A 15,268-nucleotide genomic window follows, 5' to 3' on the forward strand; every position below is an offset into this window, starting at 1 on the left:
AGGCTGGCACCCTACACATTAAGAAAGCACTGTGAGCAGGAATTCAACATGCGCGGGGAAACCCCATTGGATTTCAAGTCCAACGCCTTAACCACTCGGCCATCACAGCTCGACAGCCTTGCAGTCACTGCTCGAGGCCCCGGCCTTCTTGCAATCTAATGACATGCCAGAAGATTCCTCTGCGTAAGCAATGGAAAGCTAGTAGCTTGCCATCCAAAAGAACCTGACCCCGACGTGATTTGAACACGCAACCTTCTGATCTGGAGTCAGACGCGCTACCGTTGCGCCACGAGGTCTAGCTGGGCGCAAACTTTGGGCGCAAACTTTGGGCGCAAACTTTGGACGATTTGGAAGCTTTTGAGCATATTTCTATGACCTGTGCTGTGGCGGTCTTGATTATCTCTGAGTGATTCCTTAGAGGTCCAACACACAGCTGCAACCTTTGGCCGGTTAGTTCAGTTGGTTAGAGTGTGATGCTAATAACGCCAAGGTCGCGAGTTCGATCCCCGTACGGGCCATGATATCTTTCTTCATGCAGCGGTATTTGACCATGGACATCCCTGCATCGAATACTTACTTTCAATCTTTTACATACATAGCAATACTGACATTTTGGCTGATGCAGGAAAGGGCACACAGCTGCCGCACCCCGCACTGGATCAGAGAATCTTACTGCTCTTGAGGGGGAAGGATGAGAAGGGGCCGTGCCAGGCCAGGTTTTGGGAGAGACCAGGTAGCTTTTGATACAAAACAAAAATAGACATTAGTGTGTATTTCATTGACTGAGAAAAGCCAGAATTTGCACCGTATTTGTACACTTGTTTACTAGGCCTCATTTTGAAAAGGAGAGACACCAGTCGACGTTAATCAAAGAATTCACCTTAGAGGGTAATATTTCACAGAAAAAGCCCGCAAAGTGTCACCTACCTGGTTGGAGACCGATAGTTGAGGAGGCTTCCCTTGCAGCTCGCGTCCCTCGCCCTTTGGGATGGGAACAGAGTGGAGAGACAACGAGTAGCACGAGTGCCAAGCATGATGCGGACACTGTGCAGTGCTGAAAGTCCAGGATCTGGATCTGGAGTAGGTCAAGTAGAGCCGAGGTCGAGCCGAGGTCAAACCGAGCGTGCAGCAGGCTACTGGAGCAAGAGACAGGAGCGTAGTCAGGTGGAAGCCAAGGAGTCCAAGCCAGCCGGGCAGCGAGGTACAAAACAGAAGGCAGAGAGAAGTCCAGTAAACAGGCCGAGGTCAGGAGGCGGGCAGCAATCAGGGGTGGTCAAGAGCAATCCGGATCAAACACAGGAAACAGGAATTCAGCAGAGGCACAGGGACACAGGGAACTTGCTGAAGATCATCCAGCAGCTAAGGATATGGCAAGCTGGTTTAAATAGGCCGATCTATTCGATGGAAGAGCGTAATTTCCTGTGCGACTGAATGAAAACTCTTGGCTTCAATTCACAAGCAAGAAAGCGCAGGCTGGCACCCTACACATTAAGAAAGCGCTGTGAGCAGGATTTGAACCTGCGCGGGGAAACCCCATTGGATTTCAAGTCCAACGCCTTAACCACTGAATTGAATTGAATTGAAGCCACTTGACATAGGAACGCAACTGGCACTTGACATAGGAACGCAATTGACTCGGGAATTAGGCCCGGTGCAGGCCTACGCAATGCGGTAATGCGCGTCCCGGGATTGTGCGGTCCTGCACAATGCAGGCCGCGATTGCCGTACGGCCCCATTCTTTTCAATGGTGACACATCCACTCGACAATCACAGAAAAAAGGTACACGGCGAGCAGCTGTTTTAGCCGGGATCATGTTTGGAATCATGGGCGGAATCGCGGCGGGAAACCGTGCAATCCGCCCGGCGCGAATGGGATGCCTTTAGAAAATAATGGCACCCTGAGCGCAATCAGTGCACACCTAGGCGACTCCTGACCGTGCGGAATCGTGCACGATTGCCGTGCGGTGATGTGTTCTCTAGGTGTGCACAGGCCCCTAGGAACACACTAGACTCTGGACTTTGCAACACAAAGGATAAAAACAGAAGTATATTCACTACTAGGGTTGCCACCTGTCCAGGATTCACCCGGACAGTCCGGGTTTTGAATGCTGTGTCCGGGTTTCATGGCAGCAGAAACCCGGACACAAGATGTCAGGCAGATAGGGGCAACCAAAATTAAGATAGGGGCTACTGGCCCCCCACTGAAAATAGTCTGGACTGTGATATTTACATATGAATGGGTGGCGCTATTTACATATGAATAAACCGCAACCTTATTCACTACTCACAGATAATACAAACGCCCCCACCTCCCCAGCCCCTGCTACCTGATTGCCTGCTCTGTCTCCATCCTTCTGATCCTGGTAGGACACCCTACCCCCTGCAGAGCCCGCACTGAGTCATGTACAGATCATCCAGGGCCAGGCAGGCATATGTACATCTGAAGGGATGCTTGGGATGCCCTGTTTGATAAAACATCGGTGTCCGTAAAATACAGCTCTCCTCCAGCCATCACCGATGTTTTATTAAACCGGACATCTCCGGCATCCCTTTAGAAGGCCCTGCCTGTCTGTGGATGTTCTTCCCCGCTTCTGCCCCCTCTCACAACACCACTGCCAGGACCCTCTGGGGGGCTTGAACCCCCCTATCCCCCCCCTTATCTACGCCCCTGAAGCTACCTGGTCTCTCCCAAAACCTGGCCTGGCACGGCCCCTTCTCATCCTTCCCCCTTAAGAGCAGTCAGATTCTCTGATCCAGTGCGGCGTGCGGCAGCTGGGTGCCCTTTCCTGCATCAGCCAAAATGTCACAGCCACTTTATGTCAAAATGATGACATAAAGTAACCAAAACTATGAGCAATCCACAGAATACCCACACAGGGAATAACAGGGCAGGAAACCCTGGGGAGCAGGGCAACAGGACTCAGGAACATAAACAGGTTACCAGACTCGGGTACAGAAGCAGGTTATAGGACTCAGGAACATAAACAGGTTACAGGACTCGGGAACATAAACAGGTTACAGGACTCAGGAACATAAACAGGTTACAGGACTGGGGACTCAGGCTTAACAGGAAACACACTCGCACCCGGCACCATCTTGCCGCGAGGAGCTCCCTACGGCCGATCGGAGTGCTCGAAGTACCCATTGATCGAGGAGGATTGCTGAGTATTCTTGGAAGTTGATGAGGAGTTTTTGGCAGACTTCCTCGACTTCTTTTCTTTCATGGTAAGGCAAGATAAGGGCTGCTAAACACCTTATATCAGCGGGTCAGGGATGGAGCTCGAAGGGAACACGCCCCCTCACACATCGGTTGCTAGCCACGCCCCCCAACCCAGTGGTATTTTACAATGTGCAGCTGTGTTCTGCCTACTTACTTTCAGTCTCGTAGATACTTAGCAATACTGGCGTATTGAGGCTGATCGCCTATTTCACTCATGTTTATAGCATATGATCTGCATTGCTAACAGCATCCACAGAGGTTAGTGAGGGCCACATGACTGCAGATACGTGTCTGCTGATTGATGTTTGCATGAAGTTCCTTTATAATTTCAGAAGTTTTTCCATTCTCTTTTACCTGTGACTGCAGACTGTTGTTTGTTGTCATTATCCCTCATGCCAGAGCAGGGTTTCCTTTGTGTGTGTGTGTGTGTTTCTAGTGCTTGTCTATATTGCTTGGATATATAAGATCTCATGCATATTCTTATGTAAAATTAAAGTAAATATTCTTCAGTTTCTGTGTCAGGATGAATGATATTATAAAAATTAGTAATGTTAAGAACCAACTCAAAACAATGTAAATAAAATATAAAAAATTTCTTGAGGTAAAATTTGCTCGCTGTGAGCAGGATTTGAACCTGCGCGGGGAGACCCCATTGGATTTCAAGTCCAACGCCTTAACCACTCGGCCATCACAGCTGTGCATGCTTTGTTTGGCCACATGTATCAAACAGGTGGGTTTGCAGCCTGTCTGCGTGTCAAGGTCTAGTTGTTGACTGCATAACTTTGAGAGATGAATGTTCCTTGGTTGTGATGGCTAAGTGTGTGTTAATGTGTTCGTTTTTCAGTCCAATAGGGTCTACCTTCACTGATTCAAAACAAAATATTTTTTAGCATCCGCAAATGTATAATATAGAAATATGAAAAGATACATCAATTATATATGCTATGCAAACCACTCCTCGAAAAAGCAATAACACTAGACATACGAATTTAGAATCTCTTACATACCAGATCTATACACTGCATTACTTATGGTTATTGACACCCCAGCAATAAGTGCCCTACTGTGTAATACACAAAAACTTGTCTCAAAAGTAGATTTTTGCTAACAATCATTACATTTTCACCAAGTTCTTACATCAAGTGCTTTCTACATTTTCCCACTGACCTGCATATACTTAAAATGCACTCGCTGTGAGTGCAAACAGTGCCAAAGAAATACAATTTCCAGAATCGCCAGATCACACAAAGGTATAAATATTCCACCCCCTTGCCCCACCTTGGACTGTTCTTGATACCTGAGCAGCCAATCATGAAGCATCAGTGGCGTCACATGGGAGGAAGGGGAGTGAATAACATTTGTTTACTTTCACACTAAAGTGGAATGTCTTTAAAACTAACTCGCTGTGAGCAGGATTTGAACCTGCGCAGGGAAACCCTATTGGATTTCGAGTCCAACGCCTTAACCACTCGGCCATCACAGCTGTACTAAACATGCCAAAAAAAATACAACTTCCAGGATCCTCAGCTCACACTGGGCTGAACATTGCCTCTCGAAACCACCATTTAAATGCATTAAATATCTAAGCAGCCAATAATGAAGCACAAGTGGTGTCACATGGGAGGAAGTGGTGCGAATCATATTTGTTTATTTTCCCATCAAACATATTTGTTTATTTTCCAACCAAACTGAATGCTTTTAAAATTCACACACTGTGAGCAGGGTTTGTACATTTTGGATTTCCAGTCCAATGCCTTAACCACTCGGCCATCACAGCTGTATGAACTGCGCCAAAAAAATACAATTTCCAGTATCCCCAGATCCCACATCTCTAAACATTCCTTCTCCACGGCCCCCCTCTCTTGGAATGCACTTGATACCTGAACAGCCAATTATGAAGCAGCATTGGTGTCACATGCGAGGAAGTGGTGCGAATCATATTTGTTTATTTTCCCACCAAACTGAATGTTTTTAAAATTCTTACGCTGTAAGCAGGATTTGAACCTGCGCAGGGAAACCCTATTGGATTTCGAGTCCAACGCCTTAACCACTCGGCCATCACAGCTGTGTGAAGTGTCTCAAAAAAATACAATTTCCAGTATCTCCAGATCACTCATCGCTAAAGATTCCTTCTCCACGCCCCCCTCTCTATTGGACTGCACTTGGTACCTGAACATTCATGCCTCTACATACCCACCTTTGAATGTATTTTATACTTGAGCAGCCATTAAGTAAGCATCACATGGGAGGAGTCATATTTACTTTCCCACTAATCTGAATGCCTTTAAAATTCACACGCTGTGAGCAGGTTTTGAACCTGCACGGGGAAACCCCATTGGATTTCGAGTCCAACGCCTTAACCGCTCGGCCAATGGAGCTGTGCTATCAAGGCCAAAAAAATACAATTTCCAGGATTTTCCACTCACAACAAGCTGAACATTGTCTCTACATACCCACCTTTGAATGTATTTGATACTTGGGCAGCCAATAATGAAGCACTAGTGTTGTCACATGGGAGGAAGTGGGGCGAATCTTATTTATTTTTCCACTAAACTGAATGCTTTTAAAATTCACTCGCTGTGAGCAGGATTTGAACCTGCGCAGGGAAACCCTATTGGATTTCGAGTCCAACGCCTTAACCACTCGGCCATCACAGCTGTATGAGTTGTGCCAAAAAAATACAATTTTCCCCACCCTTGGACCATCTGTGCTATCGATGCCAAAAAAATACACTTTCCAGGATCCTCAGCTCACACTGAATATTGCCTCTCCGTACCCCCCTTTGAATGCATTAGATACCTAAGCAGCCAATAATGAAGCACAAGTGTTGTCACATGCGATGAAGTGGTGCAAATCATATTTGTTTATTTTCTGAATGTTTTTAAAATTCTAAAAAAAAATAAAAATGTAGGATCTCCAGCCCACACAGGGCTTTATTTGCTTCAGGCACTGCCTTCATCCACATTGCACTTAATAAACTCCAGCCAGCAAACGTCTTATGTAAACAAGAACTTCCTCTTCCAACAGTTATCGCAAAACCATCCTGAATTGTCTTCATCATTGGACCACCAATGTCTTACACTCCATGGGCTATCACTTACATTGTTTTGCTTAATATCTTTTTATTATTTATACAAAATATTCATACAAAATAAGAAAAAAAATATAACAAGGCATCAACATACACATATCTCCTTTACATACAAATTTAACTTCTCATCGTCACCACAACTTACAACATCCCACACTATATATATTTCATTCTTACATACATGTTAACATAACCATCCAAATTTCCTCACTTTGCCATTTCCATTTACTTGTTACGCCTTACTATTTATTGGAGGGAAGCGGTGGCTACAGAATTTTTCATTTCCCATTTACCTTAGCTCACTTATCTCATACCAAATCAACCCCCCCCCCAAAGAAAAAAAACCACAAGCCCCCCCCACACACAAAAACAAAAACAAAACACCAATGTCTAATTGTATATTTTTTCCCTTTTATTCCCCCCTTTTCCTCATATATTATTCTTCCTTTCCAACATATTTCTACTCCTTTCACCTCATCTCATAGGAGTTGCTGCAATGTACTATTTGTTAAGAAATCTTTCCAAGGGCTCCAAATTTCACAGAATTCCGGATATCTATCTAACAGTCGAGACATAAGTTCCTCCATCCTCATAATAAAATTAACTTCGCCGACCCACTCTCTAATCTGCGGCATCGATGAGGATCTCCAATACCGTGGTATCACAGTTCTGGCTGCCACTAAAAGATGTTGCATTAGGCCTCTTTTACCCTTGCGAATATCTCCCGGTGTAATTGAAAGCATAGCTATTTCTGGTGTTACTGACCAGTTTATCTCAATAAACTTCTCACCTATATTAACTATGGTTTCCCAATATGGTCTAATCTGTTCACATGACCACCAAATGTGTAGCATATTTCCCTCTTCGTGGCCGCATCTCCAGCATTGCTTAGATATAACTGAGTATATTCTATGCACGGTAGAAGGCATCTACACAATTTGACTGCTCAATCTAACCCCCCAGGAGACCAAAATCATAAGCTAGTTAATGCTCAAATTGTACTATCTTCTGACCAACAGTGGAGCTCATGGAGACTATGTATCTCAAGACAAAATATTATTTTCCCAGCTAACTTCTACATTCCAGCTTGGTTCTGGATCTATTGGATGCCCCACTCCTTGCATGGCCATCGCTGCTAGTAGACAGACACTTGAAACGGTGATTCAAAGTGAGTGGAAATCGGAAGGGGCAAAACTGAAAACCTTAACGAGCTATGGTAAATGAAAGAATTCCATTTTCATAACTCTCAACAGGGCTGAAAAATATTTCTCCATGCCCCATTTGTCTGCACTAGATGCCTAAGCAGCCAATCATAATGCACCAGTGCTGCCACGTGGGAGAAAGTGGAACAAACTCCATTTGTTAATTTTGCTACTTAACTAAATGTGTTCGCTGGGAACAGTAATTGCACCTGCACAGGGAAACCCTATTGGATTTCATACCCACCACCTTAACCATTCGGCCATCGCAGTGGTATGCAAGATGCCCAAAAGTACGCTTTTCGTAACTCTCAGCTAATATAGGGCTCCATATTTGCTCTTCAGGCCTCCCCCTCCCCATATTAGATGGCACTAGATGCTTGAGCAGCCAATCACAAAGCACCAGTGTTGTCATGTGGGGAATGTAGAGCAAATGGGATATGGTCATTTTTTTCACCAACCTGAATAGCTTTAAAACTTACTCGCTGTGAGCAGGATTTGAACCTGCACAGGGAAACCCTATTGGATTTCGAGTCCAACGCCTTAACCACTCGGCCATCACAGCCATGTCACAGTGCCAAAAAAATAAAATTTTCATGATACACATCTAGCACAGCTCTGACTATTCCTTCCTTTTGATTGCACTCAATGCCAATGCAGCCAACCACCAAGCACCAGTGCTGTCACATGGGAGAAAGTGGCAATAGCCACATGTTCCGCCATACCGCTGTGTTTAGTCATAATGAGCACAGTAAAAACAGAAAATTGTATCAAACATGTAGCATTATTGCGTGTGACCTGCACTGGTGCTTGGTGAAGGGCTCATTCACAATGTAATCGGCCGGCACGTACAGCTCCGTGCTGCGTGCACGACCGTATCGAGCAGCTCGCGGGAAGGACAGGTGCTGCGTGTGATTAGTACGCAGCCCTCGTCCTTCTCTATGGGACTACGCGGTTGTACGGCCCCCTATGCTCACCCGCCCTGCATGTCTGTGCAGGTGCGGGTGAGCATAATCGTACGCTGACAAGCCAGGACTCACGCACCCCTACGGACCTGCACTTGAGGTGAGCGTAGGGGGGCGTACGGCTGCGTAGTCCCATAGAGAAGGACGGGGCTGCGTACTAATCACACACAGCACCTGTCCTTCCCGGGAGCTGCCTGATATGGCCGTGCACGCAGCACAGAGCTGTACGTGCCGGCCGATTACAGTGTGAATGAGGCCTTAATTTCACTTTAATATGTGCTTCCAAGAAATTAATATATAGGCCAAACAATTTGTTTTAGATGTGTGAGGGGCGACCCAAACCTTTGGAGTACACAGATATATGCTCAGATTTCAGATATCAGAATGTGTCGTTCACAAGGTCCTTTTTAAGTACATTTATGAACTTCATTTACAACTATTTCTATTACTCTCTGCAGATTTTGTACATCCATGTTGGTTATGTTTGTTCTATAACAAGGGTGGGGAACCTCTGTCCCTCCAGTTGTGGTGAAACTACAAATCCCAAGAGGCATCTGTCTCTGGTTATCATGCCCGTGGCTGTGAGAATCTTGCAATGCCTCATGGGATTTGTAGATCCCAGCAGTGACTCCGTTTTAGACATGTGCAATTTGTTTCAGAAAAATTTGTTATTCAGACGAATTTTCGTTATTGTGCGATTCAGATATAATCTGAATCTCCGAAACGCAGAAAGGACGAATGCAAACGAATAGGAATTTCCGATAACGAACATTTCTGATGCATTTGTTTAGTGGTGGACATGTGCAATTTGTTTTGTTCCGAATGAAAATTTGTACCAATGTTCCAAAATCCGTACATTCGTATACAGCCGAATGGGTCTGAATCCAAATTTTCGTTTCCGTAATTTCGAAGTTCGTTCAATAAAGGAACTGAATCAACCATGTGACCGTTTTGGCCAATCAGGTGCTTTGAATGCAACCGAATCCGAATTTTCATTTCAGAAAATTTGTATCCCGTCCGAACTTCGTTTGAAAACGAAACTGAATCAGGCAGGTGACTGTTTTTGGTCAGTTTGTGGTTTCTAGCTGATGGGGATTGCATTACAGCCACGGTCATGTGACCTCCCTTTGTGGGTTAGAGTTAGTGGTTGGAGAAAACACACAGTGTCTTCTAGACTTGTGCATTCGGAATCGGACAAAACTCCAAATCAACAAAAATCCGTTGGTACGGGTGTTTGTCCGAATCCGAAACCCGAACCGAATAAAATTTCGGAACCCAATGGCGAAAAAAAACAAAATAAAATCCAAAAAGAAGCAAAATTTCTTTACGCTTACATGTCTACATACAGGCCCGGATTTGCCACAAGGCCAAGCAAGGCCTTTTGAAACTTTTTTACTGCTTGCAAAGAACATGGAACATATGGACATATTTGGATGTCCATGGCCTAGCAACAGCTTCACTTTACAGTCAAGTGAATGCAAGTTAATAGCCTAGAATAGAGCGAACATTCATTCCATGATTGCCAGATTCTGGACTTTAACCCCTTCATGACTGAGCTTTTTTTTGGTTTCTGTTCGTAAAGGACTGACACACTTTTGAAATTTTTGCTGTGTGATTCTTCCACGTCAGTAATATACTTTTTTACAAAGTGCACCCACACATATTATATATTGTTTTTTAGAGGACAGATAGGGCTATATATTTATATCACATATGTGTGTCTAACGCCTCACTTAGGACAAATAAAATATAAAAAAAGAGGAAAAAGCGTAAAAAAAACACTTTTTTCCCAGTTTTGATTTGTAGTATTTTTTTAACAAAACCAGCACAGCTAAAAAAACTGAATGTTTCAGAAAACTGAAATATTCTACTTTCAAGAATAGGTACATTATGTGTCTATTACATTACATTATGTATCTATTCTTGACAGTCAAAAGATTAAAAAAAAAAAAGCCAGTATAGCTGGAGAGAGATATCTCTCTCGATCTATACGAGCTGTCAGAATGCCGGCAAAAGCCAGCATGTGTGTCCGCTCTGCTGTGACTCTCAGACACCCGATATTAAGGTATCGGGTGTCTGAAAAAGGTTAACCCTTTCAGTAATTGATCTCTAGATAGTTAGACATCCATTACTGAATGGTAACCGCTGATTCTCAGCGGTTAGCAGCCTTCTAGTGCAGCAAATAACTCGTCACGTACAGTGTACGTGACGAGTCATTTGGTCCCTTTGTGGCTGGACGTACAGTGTACGTCTCCCGTCACGAAGGGGTTAATTTACCAGAGCTCATTAAGATTTTCAGTAGGGATGCACCAATATCAAGTACCGTACTCGGTACAAGTACAAGTACCAATACTTTTCCAGCTCCAAGACTAGACTAGAGAAAAAATCAAAAGTTAGGAGGCAGCTGTCATTTGTAAGGAGCACACGGAGCTCCTGGGATTTGTACATCTCTTTTTTAATGTATGATTTTGTTTTTATAAACATATATAATGGAATGCACCGATACCATTGTTGCGAGTACAAGTACTGATATTTGTCCAAGTACTCACAGATACAAGTACTGATACATTTTTGTTTATTGTCATGTGACAGTTTTTCTAAAACAATACAGACTAATGATTTCAGGACAGTGGTGGAGAGCCAGAGCCAGGTCCCAGCTGCAACCGCTACAACCCCGTTAGTTCTCATGAAAATGCCAAGTATCGGCACTGGTGTCTGAACTGGTATCGGCGCATCCCTCATTTTCAGTGTTGCTCCTTTGGATCACTATACACGTTGAATCACCGTTTGAAGTGCCTGTCTACTGGCAGCGATGGCCATGCAAAGAGTGGGGCTTCCAATAGATCCAGCTCCAAGCTGTAATGGAACATTTAGTAAAATAATATTTCACCTTGAGATACTAATTACATCGAAACAAGAAACTGCTCAGAACAATTACTCTGAAAACAAAAATAATCACCATGGTTTTCTTTTTCCAGAACATCACAAGGAAAAGTAATTAAGAAAACCAGACCATGGTGTCCTGTTTTATAAGAGTACATATTCCAACCCGAGAGGGTCACTAAATAGTTCTCTTAGACCCATGGTCTCCATGAGCTCCACTGTTGGTCAGAAGATAGTACATTTTGAGCATTAACTAGATTATGATTTTGGTCTCCTGGGGAGTTGATTGAGCAGTCAAATTGTGTAGATGCCTTATGATCAAATTTGGTTGATAGCCCATGGAGTGTGTGGCATTGGTGGTCCAATGATGAGGACAATTCAGGGTGGCTTCGCGATAACTGTTGAAAGAGGAAGTCCTTGCTTACATAAGACGTTTGCTGGCTGGAGTTTATTAAGTGCAATGTGGTTTGAAGGCAATGCTGGAAGCCGGACTGGTATTCCTGGCTGAAGTTATCTTGTGACATCTCAGAGGGCTTCATCACGGACTGGAGAAACTGAACTGTGTATTCCAAGATCTCTGCTTTCTCGATTTTTGGATTTTGTAATTTCTAACATAAAAAAAAACATGTTTTATTATTACAGGAACACAATTATCCAAATCTCTAAGACATATACAATTTGACATGAACATAACACAGTGCTTACATCAGCACTGATTTTTTTTATTTTAAAGTGTATGTCTAAGAAACTTGGTGTGCAGACTGGCTGCCTTGAGATGCCATACCCATGAATGCTGTGAAGCGAAGGCAATATACAAATTAACTTTTAGGAGCGCTACTACCCTGGGGGTTCTAGTGTCTATTAGTGTATGAAAAGTATAATAAACTCACTGTTTAGGAGACAGCTGGTGTGTCTGTGGATCCTCTGGCTTTGAAATGCACGGTCCTTGAAAAACAACTGGCTCAAGGGGTGGATGGCTCCAGGGGTGGTAGGTCGGGGAGCAGTGTGGGACAGTGGAGCAAACCGTGTACTCGGCTGGCCAGGCCGAGCCGCAGCAGCGTGGGGAGAAAGAGAGAGAGAGGGTGGAAAGGAGCCGCGGATGGCTATGCGGCACCAGGCGCAGTGTGTCCACTGATGGCTCTGGGATGTGCTGAACGTTGGCAAATGCAAAAGGTTTGGAGGGGGTAGAGGTGGAGTCTCTCAATCGAATGGCTACGGGTTTCGAGGCACAACCTCTTTGCCAAGCCTCAGAGCAATAAAACCTGGAGCGAAGGCAAGCCTTTCATGTGTTCTGTCACCTTTTGGAAGGATAGTGAGGGGCATGATACGACTATCAAGATTGTTCCCTTCTCCTGCCTTCTTCAAACTCTTCACCCTTTTGTGAATAACCTTGTATATATGCCGTTTCAAACATCTAAACAAAAACACATACTGCCAATTGGTGGCTACATTCCAAAGATCCCTCCATCCTTAATCAGAGAACCATGTTTCCCCTCTCAATTACACAGCAGTTACAAGGCCTAATTACTAATACTTTGTATCCAAAATACCACCGATGATTCCAAAGAAGATATATTATATACAAGCCTTTACACTAATACCTGATGTTTACAAACTCTATATGCACCGCTACCCATATTAAGACTATCTGCATAGATTGTAGTTGACAGTCATACATGTTATTTCCATGCCGGAATTATTGTTTAAAAACAAATTTTTAATCTTGTATGTAATAAATAATATTTTTAACCCTAAGCATTATGTTATACTCACACATGGCCCTTAAATTAGGGGTGGAGGGATCTTTGCAATGTTGGGGTTAAAGGATATTTGGAATTTTCAGGTGGAGGGATGTTTGAAATGTGGAGGTGAAGGCATATTTGGAATTTGGAGTTCTGGAATGTGGAGGGGAGGGGACCTTTGGATTGTGGAGGAGGGATCTCTTGAAAGTAAAAGGTAAAGGGATCTTTGGAATGTGGAAGTGGAGGGATCTTTGGAATGTGGAGGTGAAGGGGTCTTTGAAATGTGGAGGTGGAGGGATCTTTGGAATGTGGAGGTGGAGGGATCTTTGGAATGTGGAGGTGAAGGGGTCTTTGAAATATGGAAATGGAAGGATCTTTGGAACGTGGAAGTAAAGGGATCTTTGAAATATGGTTGTGAAGAGATCTTTGGAACTTGGAGGTGAAGGGATCCATGGAACATGGAGGTAAAGGGACCTTTGGAATGTGGAGGTTAAGGGATCTTTGGAATATAGGGATGGAAGGATCTTTGGAATGTGCAGGTGAAGGGATCTTTGGAATGTTTAGGTGAAGTGATCTTTGGAACGCGGAGGTGAAGCACTTTTTGGAATATGGAGGTGAAGGGGCCTTTGAAATGTGGGGGTGAGGGGATCCTTGAACCATGGAGGTGAAGGGATCTTGGGATTTTGGAATTGGAGGGATCTGTGGAATGTAGAGATGAAGTGATCTTGTGCATGTGGTGGGAGAGGGATCTTTGGAATGTGGAGGTAAAGGGATCTTTGAAGTGTGGAGGTGAAGGGATCTTTGAAATCTGGAGGTGAAGGCGTTTTTGAAATGTGGGGGTGAGGGAATCTTGGGAAGGTGGAGGGATCTTGGGAAGGTGGAGGGATCTTTGCATTGTGGTGGTAAAGGGATCTTTGGAATGTGGAGATGGAGGGATCTTTGGAATGTGGAGGTGAAGGAATCTTTGGAATGTGGATGTGAAGGGATCTTAAGAAGACGGAGGTGAAGGGACCTTTAGAAGACGTAGGTGAAGGGATCTTTGAAGTGTGGAGGTGAAGGAAACTTTGGAATGTTGCTTCCAATTTGTGGTATGTGTTCTTGTTTCGATGTTTGAATATGGATAACCCACAACATGTACTTCCAAATCTCCCTCCTTTATCTGAATATATTTATCTACGGATCCCTTTTTTCCATGTTGTGAAGGAAGTATATTGGATTAATACTATATATGTGAAATGTAACAGCTTGCCCATTGTTAAACAATAAATACATTTATTACCTGATTATATAGAGGCATCAACATTATACAGCTATATCTGTTTTTTTTCATTGACCACAGTGCCCCAATCTATTTTTTCTGATGTTATTATATTGTTAGGAGTTCATTAATATCTCACCTCATTCTTCATCACCTGAGATAAGAACATTCTCAGCTTTTCCAGGCTGTTGTTAATTCTTTCTCTCCTTCTCTTCTCCACCTGAGGCTTCAAAAGCTGCAACAAAATAAAAAGACAAATTCATTGGGCATGATTGTCCAAGCAGCAACTGGACCCAAAAAGATGTACGATTGATGACTAAAACAGTGATCAGAAACCAGGGAAAATCCCAAATCTTGTGATATTTCCAGAAGCAGAATAGAGGGGAAACATTCCATTTGTTCTGGTGACAACTATCTAAGAGAGGACATCTCTCACTTTGAGATATTTCCCTCATTTCCTGCTGTGCCTACAGGACAGGAAATGAAGGAAAATATCTCAAATAGGACACAGCTTGCAAAAGCATATCCTGATGGGGTTTTAAAGTTGAACTCCAAGATAAGTAAATATTGTCCTCATACAAGAGTCATGTGTATTCCTACTTGAATCTTGGTGAACTTTGTGTATTTTTCCAGATCTGTATAGTAATCCAGTGTGAGACTTGGGGCTTCCTGTAATATAGACCGGTCACTGCTGCTCTCTATCCTTGTGCAGGGTGACTGATCTTGTCTCTGCCCCCGCCTGTAATAAAGACTGCTCACTGCTGCTTTCACTCCTTGTGCAGGGTAACTGGTCTTGTCTCTGCCCTATCCTGCATTAAAGACCGGTCACTGCTGCTCTCTCCTTGTGCAGGGTGACTGGTCTTGTCTCTGCCCCCTCCTGCAATAAAGACTGCTCACTGCTGCTTTCACT

At 43.8% G+C, this 15,268-nt stretch overlaps 9 non-coding genes across 9 annotated transcripts; 1 reads left to right on the forward strand and 8 right to left on the reverse strand.

The window, feature by feature from the left end:
• Nucleotides 1–27: 27 nt before the first annotated feature.
• On the reverse strand, nt 28–109 carry TRNAS-UGA. The gene has a single exon. It is a non-coding gene; the product is annotated as a tRNA-Ser (tRNA).
• A 115-nt stretch (nt 110–224) lies between these two features.
• TRNAW-CCA lies at nt 225–296 on the reverse strand. Its single transcript has one exon. It is a non-coding gene; the product is annotated as a tRNA-Trp (tRNA).
• A 148-nt stretch (nt 297–444) lies between these two features.
• On the forward strand, nt 445–518 carry TRNAI-AAU. Its single transcript has one exon. It is a non-coding gene; the product is annotated as a tRNA-Ile (tRNA).
• Nucleotides 519–3,833: 3,315 nt separating this feature from the next.
• TRNAS-UGA lies at nt 3,834–3,915 on the reverse strand. The gene has a single exon. It is a non-coding gene; the product is annotated as a tRNA-Ser (tRNA).
• A 706-nt stretch (nt 3,916–4,621) lies between these two features.
• Nucleotides 4,622–4,703, reverse strand: TRNAS-CGA. Its single transcript has one exon. It is a non-coding gene; the product is annotated as a tRNA-Ser (tRNA).
• Nucleotides 4,704–5,203: 500 nt separating this feature from the next.
• TRNAS-CGA lies at nt 5,204–5,285 on the reverse strand. Its single transcript has one exon. It is a non-coding gene; the product is annotated as a tRNA-Ser (tRNA).
• A 231-nt stretch (nt 5,286–5,516) lies between these two features.
• Nucleotides 5,517–5,598, reverse strand: TRNAS-CGA. Its single transcript has one exon. It is a non-coding gene; the product is annotated as a tRNA-Ser (tRNA).
• A 197-nt stretch (nt 5,599–5,795) lies between these two features.
• On the reverse strand, nt 5,796–5,877 carry TRNAS-CGA. Its single transcript has one exon. It is a non-coding gene; the product is annotated as a tRNA-Ser (tRNA).
• A 2,116-nt stretch (nt 5,878–7,993) lies between these two features.
• TRNAS-CGA lies at nt 7,994–8,075 on the reverse strand. The gene has a single exon. It is a non-coding gene; the product is annotated as a tRNA-Ser (tRNA).
• Between the last annotated feature and the right edge of the window lie 7,193 nt (nt 8,076–15,268).

The sequence above is a fragment of the Nanorana parkeri genome, unplaced genomic scaffold, assembly GCF_000935625.1.
Source record: "Nanorana parkeri isolate BGI_ZX_2015 unplaced genomic scaffold, ASM93562v1 scaffold784, whole genome shotgun sequence".
Taxonomy (NCBI): domain Eukaryota; kingdom Metazoa; phylum Chordata; class Amphibia; order Anura; family Dicroglossidae; genus Nanorana; species Nanorana parkeri.